We start from the raw sequence: 22,564 nt of genomic DNA, 5'->3' as shown, positions 1-22,564 counted from the left end.
GAAATTGAATGTCGAATTTAAATTTTATTTTGAAATTATTTTTTAAATAATTTTTATTTTTTAATTTAATCATATTGTGGAATATATCATTAATGCTACAGAGAATATATATTGGAAAGTATATTTTAAAGAATATTCATTAAGTGAATAGAACTACTACCACATTGCCTGTGTCTTGAAAGTCTTATAAGTCCCTTCCAAATTGCCTCCCATTTGTGTTTGCAAAGCGAGAGAATCCCAGTGTATTAGTCAGTGATCTCCACAGAAGCAGAACCAATAGTGTGGAGACCTAAGGAAGGATTGATGTTGCAGTCTTGAGTCTGAAGGCTGAATCTTTTCCCTTAAGGCCTTCACCTTACTGAATAAGGTCCATTGAATTATGGAGGGTAATCAGCTTTACCCCCAATGCTACTAATTTAAATGTTAATTACATCTAAAAAATGCTTTCACAGCAATGTCTAGGCACCAAGTCAACATAAAATTGACAATCACACCCAGCAAGTATCTCAAGCATGTAAATGTAGATGTTCATTTCCAGATGGAAAGAGTTGTATAGAATATACTATTATATGTTACTCTGTACCTCATAATTATGCTTTTTAAACTTGGGGAGGCCTTAGTTACATGTTCAAGTGGCTTAATGAATGGCAGTCAGTATACTGAATCTATGAATAATAACAAACCCATAAATACAATGTTTACTTTTACAACTTGGCAAAATTTTTTTTTTTAAGTATCAAATTGGGGGAAAATCTAATATGCATGCCAATTTTGTAGTGTTTAGCCCTCTAACATAATAATTACCTCTTATAAAAGCTATTGATAGTTTTTATGTATTTATTTTTTGCTACCAATCATGCAAATGTGAAATGTACTTGAACTGAAAAATATTCACTTTCCCTTACTGCTGCCAACCTGTATCCCATCACAAACTTCATCAAGGATGTCTGTGTTTATCCTCCGTTTCCTCATCACAGGTTAATTCTTCAACTTATTCTTATTTGGATTCTACCTCTATCATTTTATCAGAACAAGTCATTTTATGCAATCTCTAAAAAATGTATAATATCTTTGACTTTGCCTGTGTCTTTTAAAGAAAACTAGTTTCAGTTGCCAAAGATAGACATCATTCACCTATAGCTCAGGCTAGAGCTAAATATTAGAAGTGATATTGTATCCACTATCCCTGAATAGGTAGGATTGAAACTGTGATTATATATTAAGTCAACCAGAAAGCGAGTATGGACTGCTAAGGAAGAGGAGTTAGGATGAAATGTCAATGCTTAATGCCCGAAGAGAATAGGGGAGTAAATAGAAAAATCAGCAGATGTGTGGCATTTTAGAAGAAATAAGTTGCTTTGAAAAAGTTAGTGGTAAACGTTTTTGAAAGCTGATGAAATGTCAAGAAAGATTAAACCTTAAATATATACATTGAGAAGACATTTGGGGGACTAGTAGAGGGAGACAACAGATTAAAGTGAGTTGAAGAATAATGAAAAATCTACTAAAAATATACAATTCTGAATTATTTTGTACTGCATAAAATCTGACTCAACTGATATTCTTAGCTTTTCTCAATGTGACCTCATTCTATATCTAGCTTCATTTTCTATTGCTAAATTCACTTTCAAAATGTGCCCCATAATGAAGGTACCTATCCTCTTATTTTATTCTCTCCTTTCACCATTCTATTAATTCAATTCATCCAGAAATATTCATTGAGTTATAACTGTGTGCTAGTAACATCTAGGAACTGAAAACTCAGCAATAAACAAATAAGGATGAAGTCTCTGCCACACATACTACATTTATTTAGTCAAATTGTAGCAGTCGGAATGGTTTAGCCAGGTTTGCTGGGGAAACAACAATCCATGTAATCTCAGAGGCTTACAATAATAAATCAACACTTACTTAATATTCAAACTGCATGTAGGCTGAAGTCAGCTGCAATCCTCATCCATATATTTTTATTCCAGGACCCATACAGAAAACAGAAACAAATAGGCATAGAAATTTTATTAGTACCTCGTAAAGTTTCTTCTCAAAAACAATATACATCTTGCCTACATTTACTCCAAGCACATCACATGGTCAGGTCAAACATCAATAGAGCAGACAATATATAGTCTGTCCGTAAGGGGCCCCTAAGCCTGATGTCAATGAGCAACAATGTATAATTTTCTTACAGGAAAGGAAGAATGAATAACTGTGAAATAAAACTATCTAGCGCAGGTATTTACTCCTGTATTTTACCTACAAAGTCATCCTATAAATATCTAAGAAAAAATGGCTCAGCTTTAAAGCATCAGCAATAATACTGCTACACTGCTTGTGATTCTTAAAAATGACTTGATGTTGGGCATCATCATTAAGACTTGCATTAGTTTATCATTTTACTTGATACAATTACTTGTATCCTTTCTTGGGAATGCTATGAATTATTGATATACTGTATTTTTTATTTCTACTAGGACATTCTGCATTAGGAAAAAGTTATACTGTTTTTAAAGCATCCCAAATAAATCGATTCACTGAGTCATTCGAAGATATTTACTTGAGTTTCTACAATATATTCCAATCACAACTGGTCACACACAGTATAAACAAATTGTCAAAAATTTATTTCAAAATTCATATGAAACCAAAAGAACCAAAGAGGATATACATGTGACCAACAATTATATATATATATAAAAAAAAATCTCAACATCACTGATCATTAGAGAAATGCAAATCAGAACCACAATGAGATACCATCTCACAACAATCGGATGGCTATTATTAAAAAATCAAGGTGGGGCATGGTGGCTCATGCCTGTAATCTCATCACTTGGGGAGGCTGAGGCGAGTGGATGACCTGAGGTCAGGAGTTCGAGACCAGCCTGACCAACATGGCAAACCCTGTCTCTACTACAAATACAAAAATTAGCCGGGCATGGTGGCATGCACCTGTAATCCCAGCTATTTGGGAAGCTGAGGCAGGAGAATTGCTGAAACCCAGGAGGCAGAGGTTGCAGTGAGCCAAGACCATGCCACTGCACTCCAGCCTAGGTGACAGAACAAGACTCCATCTCAAAAACAAACAAACAAACAAACAAACAAGCAAAGAACAGATGCTAGCGAGGGTGTGGAGTGAAAAAGGAATGTTTGCTTATACATTGTTGGTGGAAGTATAAATTCAGACATTGTGGAAGACAGTGTGGTGATTCTTGAAAGACCTAAAGACAGAACTACCATTTGACTCAGTAATCTTATGACTGGGTATATACCCAAAGGACTATAAATTGTTCTATTATAAAGATACATGGATGTATATGTTCATTGCAGCACTATTAATAATAACAAAGACATGGAATCAACCTAGATGCCCATCAATGATAGACTGGATAAACAAAATGTGTTACATATATGCCATAGAATACTATGCAGCCATAAAACAGAACAAGATCATTTCGTTTACAGGGACATGGATGGAGCTGGAGGTCATTATCCTTAGCAAACTAATACAGAAAGAGAAAAACAAATACCACATGTTACCTTATAAGTGGGAGTTAAATGATGAGAACACAAGGACCCACAGAGGGGAGCTATACACCCTGAGGGGACTACTTCCATGTAGAGGGTGGTAGGAGGGAGAAGATCAGGAAAAATTACTAATGGGTACTAGGTTTAATATCTGGATGATGAAATAGTTGATACAATCCCCATGACACAAGTTTACCTATGTAACATACCTGCACATACACCCCTGAACTTAAAAGTTAAAAACGGGGCTTCCTGTTTGGTCTCTTTCCCACCCATTATGCTTTACAGTCAGTGGAACATTGGGCCCCAGGCTCTTTCCAACAGAGTTCTCTTCAATCAGGCCCACGTGGGACAAATCTGATTATCTTCCCTCACAACCACAACCTGCTGTGTTTTGTTTAATGTCATCTCTCAAACTTTAGGACAAATCTAGCCTCATTATTATGGTACACAATGCCTGGGTTCTTCTTTTGCTTCTTGTCCACTTCCTGGGCCTTTCCTCTGTCTCACAACCTAGAGCAACTATAGGCTTTTTTCCATTCCTGGAGCACATGCATTTTGATGTCTCCTCATTTTCTGCCTAGAAGGCTGCCCTAACCCATTCATCTTTGCTTAGGACTTTCCTGACCCTGAGATGTAAGCAGGATTGCTATAATATTTGCTCCCATCACCCTGTGTGTTTCCTTTATACTGATATCATAATATGTAGCTAACATGATTGCAGCATTTTTTAAATGTTTGCTCTGCCCTCTAGACCTGGCCTGCTCAGTGCATGATCTCCTGGACTGGCGTTAGTGGAGAGCTCTAAGGCAAGATAAATATAAAAATTGAGAGTAAGTGTTTGAGAATATCTGCAGCAATTTCACGTTGCCAGACCATATAGGTTTCTGATCAATGGGATTATTTCTGACCAGGGTATGGTACAGTTAATTGTGGATCACATATGCTCTAAGCTGTATGCTAGTCATATGCAGTAGAACCACATAGCAACAGGTGACACTTTAAGGTTAGTTTGTGCACTATAACCCTAGTGTATGTAAAATTTTGAGAAAATATAAGCCTTTGGATGCTTCAAAAAAAAATTTAGGTGCACTTTACTTTTTAATGATGCCTGTTTTTCAAATTGTAATTTAATGTTATTAGTTATACTAAGAAAATACAATTTACATTATTTAAGTTTAATGCTAATTAACACGGAGAGAAATAAGTTTCTCTGGGCTTGTTACGAGAAGGCGTAGATTCTCAACTACAGACATTTTAGGTTAAATAATGGAGAAGAAAAACAGTAGGGAAAAGCTAAAGACCAAAAAGAGTTCATACTTGTTTTACTTAGAAGTGTGTATCCTAGTATACTGAGATCAGTTTTCTAACCATAATTGATAATACTATGCTAAAACTATGGTGCATCATTTGTGGAGTTGCATTGTATAGTGAAGGGATGAAACAATCAACACCTATGTGGTATTTACATAAAAGATATAAATTTTCAAAACCACATTTTTGTATAAGAGTATTGAATTCAAAAGCCTACAGAAGCAGATGCTCAGCATTTCACATATGAATGTTGGTGCTATGTGTCTTATTGTAAAACAGCACTTTGGGTTGCTAAGACTAGAGAAAACATATACAATTGCTGAGACAGTGAAGTATGGTATTAAAGATATTTGATTGGAAATGCAGTGTGAATTAGTATTATGAAGTCAATCAAATACCACTTTGCAATAACACTTTATGCTCAGGAGCTGAGTGATGACATAGAAGACCAACTCACTGAACAATTAAAACTAGTGAAGTGTTTTTTTCATTGTGATTATACTAATGCACTGACACTACTGACATGGAAATTCTTTTAGTGTAGTCCAATTTCAATTTACATTGATATTACAGAACTTTTTTCTTCATTGCTCATGTAAACTGACTAGATCCGAACTCTATGATATGAACCGTCAACCGGTGTAGTTTAGAGATTACATCTCTTGTACATGTTTCCATGGCATAATATTTATCACAGAAAACATTCTTGAATGGTTGCCCAGATATGGTGCTTTTTAAAAAACGCAAATCAACAGTTTTCTTTATCAAAAAACTCTTGCATGGCATTAAATGTCAGCTTTAAAAAGTCGTTGATAGCATGGTAACATTCTGTGAATTAAGTAAATGCCAATACACTAAATTCAAGATTATTTTATGTATCAAGTAATAATATGGAAGCCGATTATAAAGTCACATTATTACATACAGAACCATGAAATTCATGGAGAGCAAAAGTTCTGTGGAAAGCACTTCAATTATTGAACACACTTTTAATGTTTCACTTCTTAAGAAATCAGTTTGGTCCAACAATTTAAAGCTGTTCAGTGATAGCCAGGGTAACTTGTTTATCTGATATTTTGTATGTATTTAATGATGTTAATATTTCTAGGTATTGTAGAAATAAAACAAGTTTTTTCAATGACAGAAAATGAAACTTTGAGAATTTACGGAATCTAGTTTTTACAAGTTTTATGGCAAGCTAATAACAGTTACCAATGAGGTAGGTGATAATGTTGTTGTTGAACACCTGCAAAAGGTTATCACCAAACATTTAACCAAAGGTTTGGAATTTTATTTTATTTTTTACCAAAAATGTTTCACACATAAGAAATGCATGGATCTGAACACCATTCTTACTGAAAGATAATTCAAATGTAATAAAAAGGATAAATTTATGGAACTAGCTACTGGTGGAATCACTGAAGATGTGTTTTTAAAGTACATCATCACTTCATTTTTGGATATCAGTTAAAAATAAATATGGTGAGTTAGATGAAATTAATTTAAATGCTCTTGTTTTGTTTCTAACAGTACAACTCTGCAGATTGGTTTGGGCACAATGAGTGTCACTAAAACAGGAATCTAGAAATAGTGCAGATAATTATGAATAAATGAATGTTGTGAATAAAACCTAGCCTAGACATGTTAACAGGGAAGAAATGAACTGTTTGCATTTATTCATATCAAAATCTTTAAATGTGTTTATACAAAGTAGTCTCAAAGTGTCAAAACTAAGTTTTCATTGCATGAAATCACATGTCACTTATACATTTTGTTTAGCTGAGATTGCAGAAAGACAAATAGTATATTAGCAATTCTCAATATTGATGGTTCTGTGTATACTTTTAATAAAAATATATAGTCTTTTGGAAATTATTTTCTTCATATACCATATTTGTTCTCATTATATTTATAAAAATGGAGAGAGATTCCTGATTCTAAAAAAAGGGTTTGCAGTTTATGTATCTTTGTTTAATTTTAGTTTTCTAGTAATTTATTTTGATCATATTTTTCCAAAGTATTCATTCACAATGAATTAAAATACTGGCTCTTTGCAATAAATACTACTTTTACCTTTTTAGTTTTGAAATAATTACAGATTCATTAGAAGTTGGGAAGATAGTACAGAAAAGTCCTATTTAACTTACATAGAGTTTCTTCCAAAGGTTACATCTTACAGAACTCTATACGATAAACAAACCAGAACATTAACATTAATACAATGTGTGTATAGAGTGTTTTCATTTTAGCACTATGTTAGATTGGTATGACGACCACTCCAATTAAGATAACACAAAGATCTGTACAGCGCAACCTCTTTATAGTCTCATCTATCCCCTTCCACCTCTAAGATCCCTAAACCCTAGAGAACAAAAATTTGTTCTTCATGTCCATTGTTTTTTCATTTCAATAATGTTGTATTTTTAGTTTTTGAGGAACCTCTATACAGTTTTCTGTAATAGAAATTCTTCAAAAAACTAAAAATATGGCATTCTTTTGACAAAATTATAAAAAATAGAGAACAAACTTTACTATTTGATCCAGAAATCCCACTTCTAGGTATATATTCTAAAGACTTAAATTCAGTACATCTAAAAGATATCTGCATTCCCATGTTCATCACAGTATTGTTTATAATAGACACGGACTCAACCTATGTCCATCAACAGATGAATGGATAAAGAAAACGTGGCATTTATCAACAATGGAATACTACTCAGCTTTGATGAAGGAAATTCTGTCATTTGCAACAACATAGGTGAACCTGGAAGACATCATGCAAAGTGAAATAAACCAAGTACAGAAGAGGAAAACTGCATGTTCACACTTATATGAAAAACTAAAACAATCTAACTATAGAAGCAGAGAGTAGAAAAGCAGTTACCAGAGCCTGGAGGTGAGGCAGGGGTGAGATTGAAAGGAAGAATGACGACATGTCAGTCAAAAGATCCAAGTTGAAGTTAAATAGGAGTAAATAATGAGTATTTAAGATGCTAGATATATTAACTTATTTGATTCAATCATCTCACACTGTATATGATAGATACATACTATGTCTCCTATAATTATACATAATTATAATTCAAAAATAAAGCTATTAAAAAAGAAAATAATGTTGTATTAAAAGAATATTGAAGTGTGTAATATTTTTAGATTTTTTTTTTAACTCAGAATAAATCCCTTGAGATCTTTTTAAGCACTGGAGGTTAGAATTCTAACATGCATTTTAGTAGAACGCAATTCAACTCATAACAATACAATCATGGCTGACATTGGTCTGTAATTTTCTTTTTCATTGAGGTATTTCTCACCTTTTCATGTAGTATTAGGCTGACCTTATAAAATGATCATCCCTCCTCCTCTTTTTTTAATGAAAATGTGTGTATAACCTTGATTTTATTTATTTAGTTTTAGACAGAATTTATCAGTACAACTATCTCAGCCTGGAACTTTCTTTATGGTGACAAATTTAATTTCCTTAATGGAGATTAGGATTATTCAGATTTTCTTTCTTATTGTTAACTTTGATAAATTGTATTTTTTGAGAAAGTTGTCTATTTGTTTTATTCTGTCAAGTTTGTTGGTATATCGTTCTTAGTAACATTCTCTACTATTCTTTAATGTTTGTAGTATTTAATATCTTTGATTACACTGCTATCATTAAAAGGTATTAACCCACTTTTCCAACCATGCTGTCATATGAATAGAACTTCCCCGTAAGAATTTCGTCATCATTCATTCTTTCAGTGTATTCACTGAATACCCTGCAAATCCCAGACAGAGGCTGAGACAGATTAGATGTACTTTCTGCCTTCACAGAACCAGTGGTCTAGTGGATTATATGGCTATTACATAAGAATTTGGAAGTATGTTTGGTATAATGACATGAAGACCATATGTTTCAAGAAAACTTTCATGAATCTAAAGGGTAAATAGAATTTAGTTAAACAAAGAGAAGAAGAAGAAAGCACTTGCTAGTCAAAAAGAAAGCTAAAGAAAAATTTCAGAAGCAAGAAATGATGAAGTATTGTCCAAGAAGTTAAATTTAAAAATAAAAATAAAAAAATTCAGCATTGCCAGATATAGACTGCAAAGCGGGGAGACATCAATTAGAAATTATACTGAATAACTATGTGTGGCCAAAGGATACAGTGCGTGTAAGTGTTCATGAGATGCAACATTTTCCTAAATGGGATGGGAAAGTATTAAAATCTTTTTAGCACAAGGAAGTAATTATCAGATTTGCGTTTTTCAAATGTTGAGGACAACATATAAAAAGTATTGGCAAGAAAGCAGACTGTAAGTAAGGAGGTGAATTAAGAGTTTGTTCCAATGACCTATGCAAAATATGATGGTGGCTTGACCAAGAGGTAACAGTGCAGTTTTAGAAAAAGGGATGGATACATCTACCAGAATTGACTCAACCTTGAGATTGATTGAAATTGTCAAGTAAGAGAGACAATGCAATCAAGAGTGACACATAGATTTCTGGCTTAGGTAATTAGGTAGATGGGGTTGACATAAAATGAGATGAGAAACATACAGGGGGAAATGTTCTCCCAGGGGGAGTGTTATTTTTGAGCAAGACGAATTTGAAGGGGCTCTAGGCTACCTAGTAGAAAAATTATGTAATATAATCAACTTACTTGAACTCTGTTGAGTTTGAAATAGGTAACTTCATATTGATACCTATGTGCAACACTCAGCTTTACGTGTGCTGGCAAAAAGAAAGTGGGTATAACTGGTTTGGGGTTTTGCCAGAGTTTTTGGAAGAGGAGAATTCAGAAAGATCAAATATTCTCCAAGTAATTAAAGACTGGATCATGAAATCTAAGCTTGATGGGATGAAAAATAAGGAGAAAAGAATAGTGGGTAAAGAAAAAGTAGAGAGATCCAATGAGATATAAGTTCGAGGGAAGTGGAGAAAGAGTTCCAGTGGAAGAACAGTAACAGAGTAACTTGAAAACAGGAAAATTGTAGTTTAAAATGGAATGTATTTGTCTGGAACCTCTGACGCTATCTTGGATGGGTGATGAAATTTTGAATGATGAGAGAGGAAAAGACAAATGTGTAGAGGAAGAAGAGCAGACATGAGAGCCTTGAGTGAGACTCTTAGAACTTCCTACAATGTCTTTGTAATTGGACTCATGTGTCATCTCCTCTATGAAACTGCAGGTCGCTTAATGTCCAGGCCTGTAACTTCCTCTCCCCTCAACCAACAGAAGAGCCCACTAGCATGCTGTCATGTGTAAAACAAGGACCCTATCACTAAATCTTGTATCAATAAATGAATGTGGTGATTTGTCTAAAAGTCATATTATAAAATTACTCAATAACAACCACAGAGCAAGTAGTTCCAAAATGATATCATTCCCAGGATTTTATAGAACATCATTGATTATCTCACAGCCAGGAAAATTCCAAATCTTTTCATTGCTTGCTATCTTCTTGAATTGCCTACTAAATCCCACTGATAAGGTCCTCAAAGAGAAGTAATTCTACAGTAGTGTGATAACCAGGCATTAAAGTCTTAAGAAAAAAAAAAGATTTCCTATAGCTATATACAAAATTTTAGAAATAAAGCAGTAGAAAGCATTAGCACAGGCCTAGGACAACTCTAAGCATGAAAGAAAACCTTATATTTTTGTTTTCATTTTTATTTTCATAGCGAGTAACAGAAGGGCACCTCTTCTCCTTGGGAATCAGCTTCAAAGGGTGAACAATACTGTCTTTACTTAACAAATAGCCTTTTTAAAAAACAACCTTGAGAGTATCATGCAAACTGACTTTTTAATGGTTTTGGGCAACATGTTTACATTTTAAACTTTTGAGTTTGCATTTTTCTTTTTTTTCAAAGCTCAATCTGTCAACTGGTTGGAATTTGTAATTTATGGCTCTGTAGCAATCCAAAGTTCCTTATCCTTAAGTGATCCCATTCCCATGGAAGTTTATGTTACAGAGTTTAAAAAAAATCTTAAAAGTAAAGATAATATTTTGGAATCATTATGTGATGTTTCTAAATATGTTCTTCTCTGTCGATATCCCTGTAATTTTTGAAAGATCTTTGATACTACACAACGAAGAAAAAAAATCTTAATCAATGAAATGTCAAGTCCTTAAAATATCTCCCATAATACTTCCTTTCTGAGTATTTTATTTTTAGCTTCAAATGTGCATTTTTCCTCTTAAGTTAATTTCTCTAATCTTTATTGATTCCCTACTATATACCAGTTACTTCACATGACATTAATAATTAAAAAGAAAAATAGTATCAGTAACAGTCTCTAACTTGAAGTGTTTATGGTCAGTTGTAGTGAAAACAAACATCAAAACTGATAATACAAAGTTTAGGACACACTGTTGTGACTATCAGCCAAAAGTCTGGTGAGGTTGAAGAGATAATAACATATAGAAGAATACACTGATCATCATTCAGCTTGTTTTATTTGAGTAAGCTAAACTGCTTTACTTTTGTCCAATGCAGAATTTTTTAACATTGCATTTATTTGCTTAACACAAAACAGTTACTCTATACAAGTTTTGTAGTCCATGATTTCTTCTTGAAATCTTTCAGGATTAAATCAAAATATGGCTTCAGAGTTACAATGGTAACTTAAAAGCATAGAAGCCAAATATTTACCAGAACTGTAAAACTGTAAAACTAAAGTGTATAACAATTCAGTTTAAAACTATTCACGTTATTTCTAGCTTGAAGTGCTAGAAATACATCAAAATTGGCCTTTTTTAATTGAGAAGTTCATTTTATGTTAGTGACATTTCTCCAGGTTAACGTATTTATTTGCAAGAAAATGTGGGTGCTTTATAGGAAAAAGTTTGCTAATGTAGGTGAACTATTTTTTTCTTATTTTGTTTCTAAGATTTTGAGAATAAGAGAAAAATCTCATATTGTTTCTCATTGGTATAAGTGTGCCCCATGGAGCATTGACTCATTCACATTTCACATCGAGGATGTGTCATTTGGTCAGCCTGGGCAGCCAGAAGAAGCAGACAACCTTCATATGGTCCAGTGTGACCATGTGAAGGTAAGTCTTTCCTTGTCAGCCAGTGCGTTGCATGAGGCTGCCAAACTTCTACTGGTGGTAGAGCAGGGAGAGTAGTCTGGACCTGGGAAGTCCCTGAGTTATCGTTATGTCTGTCCCTTAGAAAACAGGCAAGGGCCAAGATCTAAGACAGGATGAATACATAAGCTGGTAGGTCTGGGAGGATTTTATATGATGCACAATTAGGTCTACAACACTGTCATTTTTTATTGTTTTTAAAAAACCTTGATATCCTTTTTCACATGGAGTTAGTGGTTTTGTTCTTTAGCTACTTGCACTGAGGCTATAAACTTGTTCAGACTTTACCTTCTGTCTCACAAAACCAGCTATATTGATCATGGTGGCAACTGCTGTAAACTACAACCCCCTAGATGTCAGTGGAGAGTAAAATTTATTCTTGCTCCATCAAGTTCAGTGCAGATATAGTCAGCCTTCAGCGGTGCTCTTCCCTGTGGTGAGCCAAAGCTCCAAGCTCCTCTTAGATAGTATCTTCCACTGTCGCTAAGTATTTCAGAGTCATCTGGAGTCCTGGAGTCTTCTACAAATCCTCTGCATTTGGACATTGAACAAGAGAAGAAGCATCTTTAATGAAATAACTTACATTTTTCTACCAACATCCCATCAGCCCAAACTACTCTCTCCCTACTCCTCCAACACTCTGGAATATAAAACAGATTTAATGAGTAACCCCACCACTCTATTAGGTGCACGTTGAACTTAGTTCTTTCAAAGGGAAACGGGAATGGGACTGTAGCCACCTCAAGAAAGGATACTGGCAAAAGAGACATTTGGCATTCCTATTTTATTGCCACAATATGCTGAATTTTGTCTATATTAAGAAAAAGTCATGCTGTATATCTATCAAGGTATATTGTGCTTGGAGATATGTAATACTCTTTGGAAGATTTTACCCTTCTTCACTATTAAGGGAATGGGATTTTCCAGTCATTGTAAACTGATATTTTGTGATGTTTAATACGATCCCATAAAAATAATGTCAAGGGAAACAATAGCTGTAAGAAATTTATCAAATGCCTCATCTTAGCTCATTCTTCAAAAGGCATATTAGTCGAGCTGGACTTCCATGAAGGTAATAAAAGTGGTAAATATCCAACTAACATTTTGTAAGCTGAGAAAAAATTTCTCCAAAAGTAAAATGCAGGTCATTGTGTGGTAAAAGAAAATACTCATGCTAGCAGAGTACTTAATATAGTAGTTTTATATGGAAAACATGATGTCTTTACTAGGTGTAGTTAGTGCTTAGCACATCATGTTATGAATGCATGTCTGCTAAACAGTGAGTTTCTGGCTATCTATAAATATCTGCTTTTGCTTATATGACCTGAATATTAATGGCCAACTTTCCTATAGAATGAAAATGATTAATGAGACCCTTGACTAAGCTGGGGACCTAAATATTTAAGGCCACTTTTGTAATGTTCACTTAGCTCTGATGTCAATTACTATATTTCCAAAAGGGGACTCACCAATTGCTAATTACATCAATATTCATATAATCCGATGACAAATACTCAGGTTTTATGAAAGATGGCATCTTCCAAAATGGCCTGTCCTTTATGCTCTTGTTCATGTGATCTTGATTCTCCTTCCATTGCCCATGGTGATGTGCTGCCATCCCCAACCCCACCTGTGGCAGCAGAGTAGATTTTTGTGACTACTTCAACCAATAGAGTAAGCTAAAATGACGCCATGACATTTCCACGGTCTGGTTATAAAAAATGCTAGCCATATTCACTTTGTTCTCTGAGGATGTTTGCTGTCAGCCATCACACTAGAAAGAAGTCCAAATCTTTCTCTCCAGAAGCACTCCCTCTAGATGTCAGTGGAGAGTAAAATTTATCCTTACTCCATCAAGTTCAATGCAGATATTCAGCCTTCAGAGGTGTTCTTCCCAATCATGAGCCAGGGGTGCAGGTCCCTCTAAATAAACTTCTCAGTAAAAATACTTCTAAATAAACTAACACGTTTTGCCCATTTTTAAATTGGGGTTTTAGAAAAGCTATTACTGAGTTTACAACTATTATTAAGACATGAATTAGACAAGAAGAGGCCACTTTGGGAGTTCTAATCCACACCTCGGTTTAGGTTTCAGCCAAAAACCTGTGTCAACAACCACACATGTGAGCAAAGATGCCTTCTGAAGATTCCAGCCTCCAGCCAGCAAGCCTTTCCAAGTATAACCCTAGATATTATGGAGCAGAAGCAAGCCATGCTGAACCTCAGAATCCATGATAGTCATTTACTAGAATCCAATACTAGTAAAATAGTATTTTTTTGAAATACTAGATTTGAGATAATTTGTAATGTAGCCATAGTAACTGAAACATTCTTTATTCAAACATAACTAGATCCCAACTTTCCATTAAACTTTTTCATTAGTGTTTTTCCTAACTTGAACAGTATTTATATACATACTTTATCTTCAATTGTTCCAGTTGACTTGACTTACACCAACTATATAGCATAGAAAAATTCTCCTATAAAAATTATAAACATACATTCAGTCTTCAGTTTGACCCTGGTTTTCTTTCTGAATATTTTTGACTTAACTGCTTTTACGTGTTTAATTATACAATACACTAGATTATGTAAGAGTAAAGTTATTACTGATAATTTTTAAACTAATAGGTTCAGTTCAGGGTCATAGCACTAATAGTCTCAGGACGTAGCATAGGATTTACACGTGATAAATGGTCAATAAACATTGCATGAATAAAATGCATGCACAGACACTTTTAATCTGTTTTGAAAATTTAGAATACTGTAAAAAAAACTATATAATATTCACTGTTATTTCTAAATGCAGATTTGAGATTTAGATTATTTGTGCTTTTATAGTCTTATTCATTTGACCATTTAAATATTTGACTAAGAAACAATAAATTTATATTACTGTCTCATCCTATATTATAAAAACTGTAACTTATTATTATTGTAACTTACTATTCACTTATTAAAACTGTTTCTCTCATTTCAATAATGGTGATGATGATAACAATGGCAGCTAGTGTTTCTTGGACACTTACTTGTGCCAGAAATTGTCCTAAGTTCTTCTTGTGCTACTAAATAAGTTACTTGTATTGGGATATAATTTACTCATAGACAAATTTATTCCTTTTGGTTGTACAGTTCTATGCATTGTGATAAATGCATGTAATCAAGAAATGGTCATTACATTTAAGACATAGAACATTTCCATCATCTAAAAATTTCCCTTATGCAAGTTTGTGGTCAATTCTTTCTCCCATATCCAGCCCTTAACAAACAACGGTCTATTTTCTGTCCATATAGTTTTGCCTTTTCCAAAATGTCGTATGAGTGAAATCATACTGTATGTACTACCATTTGCTTCTGGTTTATTTCAATTAGTCTAATACATTTGTGAATCATTAATGTTGTTGCATTGCTGCTTTTTATTCCATTGTATAGATGTACCATAATTTGTATAAATCTTTTCCTTATTGATGGACATTTGGCTTTCATTTGGGTAATTAGGAGCAAAACTGGTATAAGCATGGGTATATAGATATTTATACAAACATATGCTTTCAATTCTCTTTTACATCTACCTAGGAGTGGGATTGCTGTGTTGTATGCTGAATGGACGTTTAATTTTATGAGAAAGCACCAAAATATTTTCAAAAGTAGCTGCGTCATTTTCAAAATTGGCTGTGTTATTTTGCATTACCACTAGCATTGTGTGAGATTTCCGATTGATCTGCATGCTCACCGCAACTCGATACTGCCAGTTTTGTTTTAAAGCCATTCTAACAGATGTTTGCTACCTCATTGTGGTCTTAATTTGCATTCCCTAAATTAAAATGATGTATGGTATCATTTCATATGTTAATGTGCATCCACATATTTCCTTGGATAAAGCTTTATATTTTGCCCACTTTTAATTTTTTTATTGAGTTGTGAAATTTTTAAATATATTTTTAATAACAGACTTTCATTATATATATGTTTTGAAATATTTTTTCCAAGACTGTGACTTTTTCTTTGATTTTTTAACAGTGTCATTAAAAGAGCAAATTGTTCTTGTTTTTTTTTTAATTAATTTTGTTGGATGCCAATATATTTAATTTTCCTTTTATGATCCATGTTGCTGGATATTGAGTCTAAGCTTAATCCAAGGTTGTCTCCTGGGTTTTTTTTTCTGGACATTTCCTTGGAGATGTTTTACAATTTCTACATGTGGTGCAAGGTGGGATTCACGTTTATTTTTTGTATATAGATGTACAATTTTTGCCGCATCGTGAAAAACCATGTTGAATTATTTCATCTACATAATTCTAGATTTTATAATCCTAAAATATGAGATTAACTAAATAACCCAGAAGTACTCATTGTACACCTTGAATATATACAATTCTTTTTTTTTTTTTTTTTGACACAGTGTCTCCCTCTGTCCCCAGACTGGAGTGCAGTGGCAAGATCTCGGCTCACTGAAACCTCCGTCTCCCGTGTTCAAGCCATCCTCCTGCCTCAGCCTCCCAAGTAGCTGGGATTACAGGCGCGTGCCACCATGCCCAGCTAATTTTTGTATTTTTGGTAGAGATGGGTTTCACCATGTTGGCCAGGGTGGTCTCAATCTCCTGACTTCGTGACCCGCCCGCCTCCGCCTCTCAAAGTTTTTGGATTACAGGCGTGAGCCCCGGCCAAATATATACAATTTTTTATTTGTCAATTCTACCTTGATACAGCTGAAAAAAGGAAAAGACCATTTATTTGCTCCATCGGCTGACAGTTGTTGGCACGTCGTGGAATATAGTATGTGATAAGACCAATAGACTTTGTGGTTGTATTCTCCTTCTTTTATGTTAATTTGTGTAAAATGATTCCCTTTATCTGAAGAGATTGTAAGCAGAATCCTGTGTGATGGCTCAAATATTTAGTAAACTTTGTGGTGGTATAACTGGCCTAGGTCTTGAGGTTGGGAAAAGGAAGCCAATAACTAAAATATGTGCCAGTTATAATCGAGGTGAATCATGTCCCTTTTAGAGCAGAAGTTCAAGGGTAGCAACTTGCTACTAAATGCCTGGTGGGTTATTTTAAGGTGCCATATTAGAGACTGACAGTTGATCTCAGTTGCTAAGGCATTGGGCATTTTACTAGAGAAGTAGCCAGATCAACCTTATCGAGTGGGATTCCATGCTGTCAGGCCCTGCATGGCTCCAGCTCTACTACCAAGACTACTCTGTGCTTGAGTCTATGCTGCAGCAAAAGGGTGTCTGAGCATAGATGTGATGCTGGCTGATGTCAATAAGCTGCTGTTAAATCTGCACTGTTAGTGCCTCTTCTTTGTGAATGTTCTTTGGTAGGCATTAAAATGTCATACATAGATCTTTATACTTTGTTCCCATTACTCTAAGTTCATCTGCATGTCCCAGTTCTTCCTATCTTTTTTCCTTCAAGGCTCTATCAAACCAATCAAACCATTAGCTTCTGTAAATGTATCTGTACATACTCCTACCATGGACTTTCTATTTCCATGCAAAGTGGGTGACGAGTTATATCACCCTAAGATCGGTAAATGTATAATCACCAGTCATTTTGCAACATCTATGAGTGGCGCTGTTGTACAGTAACTGATTTTCAGTTTGAACTCACTTACAAAGGTGAGGCCCTTGGGAAACAAACTCAGCCTTTTTCCTCCTCTGTCACGTGGCCATGAGAAATTTCCCCCACACCAAAAGAGAGATGCTAGGTGCAACAAGGAAGAATGAAATGGTGTGGGCGACCCGCTGTGTAGATTAATTTCACCCTCTGAGATTCTTCATGCCTCATCCCATATATATTGCTTTCTTCTTAAAATGCATTACTGTTAGGCCTTCTTGACCTTGGAGCTTGTGAAAATAACATGTATACAGTGCAAGATGGGCAGTTCTGGTCACACAGTCACTTGATGTGCCAGGTTCAGCTGCTCAGTCTCTACCAGAGCCCTTTGACATGCTGGGAGATGCTTTCTGAATGCAGATACAGATAGTATGACTTAGATACAGAATCCCAGGGTTCTCTCTTGTTGTTCTGAGACTAAGGCTTGTCACAAATGTAAGGGAAGAAAAATAATTTTTCTTCTACCCTCATAAATTCTTAGTTAAAAAGGACCACTGTAACAAAGAGCAGATTAACAAAAGGAAAACAAACAGAAGTTCATTAACATGTATATTTCATATAGATGTGTGAGACACCAGGGAATGTGTAGTTTTCAAAAAGGCGGCTTTGAATTTCTATTTGCATATCCAGCATCTTAAAAAATAAAACAGTAAATTTTTAGATAAGTACTAAGACAAAAGAAAAGGACTTTGAGACTCTAGAAGCAGCAACCTGTGGAAGGCAAATAAACAGCGGATAAAAGCTAATTATCACATGTCGTTCCTGTTGGTCCGTATCTCCATGCACAGCAGAGACAGTGAAATCGCAAGCATGCATCTTCTCAGTGAGTCAGTCCACCTCCCTTCGGGTGTTGATGAAGATGACTGCCTGGGTGATGGTCAGGGTTTCATACAAGTCACATAATATGTCCAGCTTCCATTCCTCTCGTTCCACATTGATGTAGAATTGGTGGATACTCTCTTGGGTCAACTATTCCTTCTTGACAAGAATCCAAATGGGGTCCCTCATGAACTTCTTGGTCACCTCAAGCACATAAGAAGGCATTGTAGCTGACGGCAAAACTACCTTGATATTGCTGTTAAACTTTTGGAGTTTGTCAATAGATCTAGTCCCTGAATCCATGGCTTAACATTTCAACAGCTTTGTCTAGTACAAACATTTTGATGTATTTGGGAGACAGGTATCTCTGGTTAACCATATCAAACATGTGTGCAGGGGTATGCACGATGACATGGAGAGCTTCCATCAGCAATTTCATTACCTCGGTATGCACATTCGTGCCCCCAATAAAGTCTTGACAGGAGGTATTCATGTAGTCTCCAGGTATTATGACCACCTTCTGTATCTGCTGAGCCAATTCTCTACTGGGTGCTAGGACCAAGGCCTGGGTGGCTGTTAGATCTAATTCAATCTGCTACAGAATCAATGTGGCAGATGTGGCCATTTCCCCAGTCCCGGATTGGACTTCAGTGATCACATCATAACCCTTGACACAAGATAGAATGGCTCGCTGCTGGATGGGAGAGGACTTCTCAAAACCATAGGCATAGATGCCATGGAGGAGAAACTCCTAGAGGTTCATGTCAACAAAGCTGTCAACAATCTCATTCCAGTTACTCTCAATGATGCCTTTGGGCTCCATTCCATCAGGGCCATCGTCTCAGGATTGAGAATTCTGACTCACACCTGTAATCCCAGCACTTTCAGAGGCCTAGGCAGGTGGATCACTTGAGGTCAGGAGCTCAAGACCAGCCTGGCCAACATGCTGAAAACCTGTCTCTACTAAAAATGCAAAAATTAGCTCAGTTTGGTGACACTTGCCTGTAGTCTCAGCTACTCAGGAGGCTGAGGCAGGAGAATCGCTTGAACATTTAAACCTGGGAGGTGGAGGTAGCAATGAGCTGAGATCGTGCCACTACACTCCAGCCTAGGTGACAGAGTGACAGAGTGAGATTCTGTCTCAAAAAAAAAAGGCTAATTAGTAAACCATGTTAGTGTAGATTCTTCTGGTACCACGTACAAGCCAATAAAGGTCTAAAGTTGTCTTTAGTGAACTTTACCTCTGTTCTCCCTGGTAGAAGAGTGACATTATACCTTTTGTCTTTATGAATCTATGTGCTACTTTTATGCATGTAGAAAAGGGCAGAAATCTTTCCTGCAACTACTTCTTCATTGCCTTTAGCTCAACAATCCTTCATATTCTGGAGTAGCATATTCTGATCTCCCATACCACAAAAGATACCTCAAATGCATGACTCTATAGGTATTATGGCTCAGGTGGCATGGCTGCTTTCATTGTAACCTGAACCTGATAGGGATTCATTCCTTCTCCAGGTCCCATTTATAGCTGGGAGACTTGCATGTTACTCAGGAAATGGGTTGGAATTATTTTCTTAAATGTGTAATATGTTGCCTCCAGAGACCAGGGAGGCCTACCAGTCACACTCAGGAATCAAAAGAATGCATGTACCATGCTTCATGACCTTGAGATTATAGTCTATTCATGTTTTCCAGGATCCCTCGAGATTGCATAGAAGAATTTTTCCAGGATTCCTTTAGATTTTATAGAAGACAAATTGGTGGCATGGATGCATTGAGAAAAAACATACCTACATCGTTTAAGTTCTTTAAGAGTCTTTCTTTAAGACTGACAGTAATACATGTTGTTCTCCTTAAGATGTAATACTGCTTTTTATTCACTCTCTTGGTGAGGCAGGAATAGTTGGGCAGTTTCAAGGCTTCCACTTGAGTGTCCTCACTGTGCTAGGTCTTACCTTACAGGAGAAGCAACATTGATGATCATGCCAAAGGCCAATATGATCATTTCAATTAAACATGCTTGGACCTAAAGAAATAGCACTCAAGGGGGTCCATTTACCCAATGAATTTACTGTGACTCACGAATGGGCCAGCACTTTATCATTTCTCCTGGAATGGGAGAGTGTGATGAAATTTCAGGACCCTAGAATCAAGGTCAAAGTCCTCTATATCAGTGATTAAAAGAGTTTTTCTTAAAATGGGCCAGACAGCAAATATATTAGGATTTGAGAGACAGAGTTTTTGCATCTCGAGTATTCAACTCTACTGTTGTAATGTGACAGCAACCATAGATAATGTGTAAGCAAGTGGATATGGCTGAGCTCCCAGTGCAGGGGCATTAGCTGGCCTTCACGTGGGAAGAGTGTAGCTTTTCTGCAGGCCCAGAGTGTTCGGAAAAATCTGGGGACTCACAATTTTCAAGGCATTGGCCCTTATATCGCCATATCAACTTGTAAAGTCTTCCTCTTCTTGAATAAGGACACTGACATGACTTCGCAGACTTGCTGATTTTGAGAATTCAACCTTTCTTTTATTTGTATTTTAATTTATATTTGAGAAAGAGTCTCACTCCATCACCCAGGCTGGAGTACAATGGCATGTTATCCATTCACTTCAACCTCTACCTCCCAGGTTCAAGCAATTCTTGTGCCTCAGCCTTCTGAGTAGCTGAAATGACAGGCACACACCACTGCACCTGGATACAACCTTCCTTTTAGCTCTGCTGTTCTTATAATGAAATTGTGGGCTTTATCTTCAACTATTTCTGCCTTATGGCTATAGGAAATGAGGATCTCTTTATGTGCTGCTAAAATGCCTTATGACTCTCACACATAGCTATAAATGAATGAATTAATCACATTCAGCTTTTGTTTTCATTTTCTAAAATATTGGGTGTCCAGCAAAAATCAATCCATTTTATAAGCCTTATAGTTATTACCTTCCGTGAACTCTGAAATCATGCTGCACTCATTCATGCACTTCCTTCCATCAATGAAAGTTTAACAATTGCACTAGTACTTCCTACTGGGAGCTATCTGTGCTCCACCTATCAGCCATCTGGCCAATTATACAGATGCGAATTTCTCTTTATAGTCTCTTTTTTAAGTCTACTCTTGGCATCTAAGTTTGTCTTCCTGTGTTCTAGAAATCACATGCAAAAATAGAGATTTGCATTTACTTGGTATATATAAGGGAGTGCTCTCAAGAACAACACCTGGAAGGAAGTGGAAGGAGTAGGATTAGTCAGAGTTGAACTGTGTGTGATGCTCCTGCAGCAGAAGCCTTGGTCAGTCCATGAGGAATTCTGAACCTTGCGATGACCCTTCAGATATGTCCTTTTGTACTTCTGAATTGAGCAGTCAATGAATATGTGCTTTCTCCAGCATTAGGGGAAGCAAGGTGGCTTTGCTTGGCTGAGGACAATAAGATTGCTTGCTACTAGGTTTCTCATTCTCTGTCATGCCAGTATGAACTTTTGCACATGGCATTGGCACTGGTAAGGTTTTAAAAGAATGGGCAGAATTAGATGAGACCTCTTCAGGTCTTAACTTGAAATTGGGCTAGCAAGACATCTGCTGCATTCTATAGGACAGAGCAAGTCACAAGGCCAGTACATTTTTGAGAACTGGGTCAAGACTCCACCACACACTTGCAGATGTGAGAGGTTGCATTACGAAAACTCACATTCAAAGGGTATGTGTCCCACAAAGGAAGTAATTGGAGAAACTTTTATAATTAATCCACCATGTATAGAACTAAGATTTCAACTAATTATTATTTTTTCTTCCTATACATTTCATAGCTTGTTCAATCTCTAAATTTTAGGATTTTGAAATAAAACTCCTTACTAATATTTGGGGCTTCCTATTTTTTTCTCCCTTTTTCAAAACCAAACCAAAACATTCAAGGCTGTTCAAAGAAAACTATAATACATCTTTGCAAGATTGAATAGTTGAGCCAATAATACAAGACTCACTTTTCATTTTCCTTGTTAAATGTATTTTACTTGATTGCCAACCACCAAAATAAACACTGGCACAACTGCAGGATTTTGAATTCTTTCAAATAGGAACTGGAAGTAGCAGAAATAGAATTGAGGGAATGCAAGGTCAGCACGTGATTTGTGCTTATAAAGCTGCTCTGACTACTGTCCCCACTGATTTATACTTGTCACATACTGAGGGCTCAGTTGTGGCGCCAACTTT

General features: G+C 35.8%; 2 long non-coding RNA genes and 1 pseudogene across 4 annotated transcripts in view; 1 reads left to right on the top strand and 2 right to left on the bottom strand.

The window, feature by feature from the left end:
* LOC144340131 (uncharacterized) overlaps nucleotides 1-22,564 on the top strand; it is a 322,018-nt gene that overhangs the window by 39,957 nt on the left and 259,497 nt on the right. The gene's annotated exons all lie outside the window — the stretch shown is intronic.
* LOC144340130 (uncharacterized) overlaps nucleotides 11,265-22,564 on the bottom strand; it is a 49,440-nt gene continuing 38,140 nt past the window's right edge. Inside the window, exon 2 of the long non-coding RNA XR_013415849.1 lies at nucleotides 11,265-12,449. This is a non-coding gene — a long non-coding RNA (uncharacterized LOC144340130). The remainder of the gene's footprint in view (nucleotides 12,450-22,564) is intronic.
* On the bottom strand, nucleotides 18,198-18,786 carry LOC100427544 (eukaryotic initiation factor 4A-I pseudogene; annotated as a pseudogene).

Source organism: Macaca mulatta, chromosome 3 (assembly GCF_049350105.2).
Source record: "Macaca mulatta isolate MMU2019108-1 chromosome 3, T2T-MMU8v2.0, whole genome shotgun sequence".
Classification (NCBI taxonomy): domain Eukaryota; kingdom Metazoa; phylum Chordata; class Mammalia; order Primates; family Cercopithecidae; genus Macaca; species Macaca mulatta.
The sequence above is the reverse complement of the archived record's forward strand: the minus strand, read 5'-3'. Positions and strand labels throughout refer to the sequence as shown.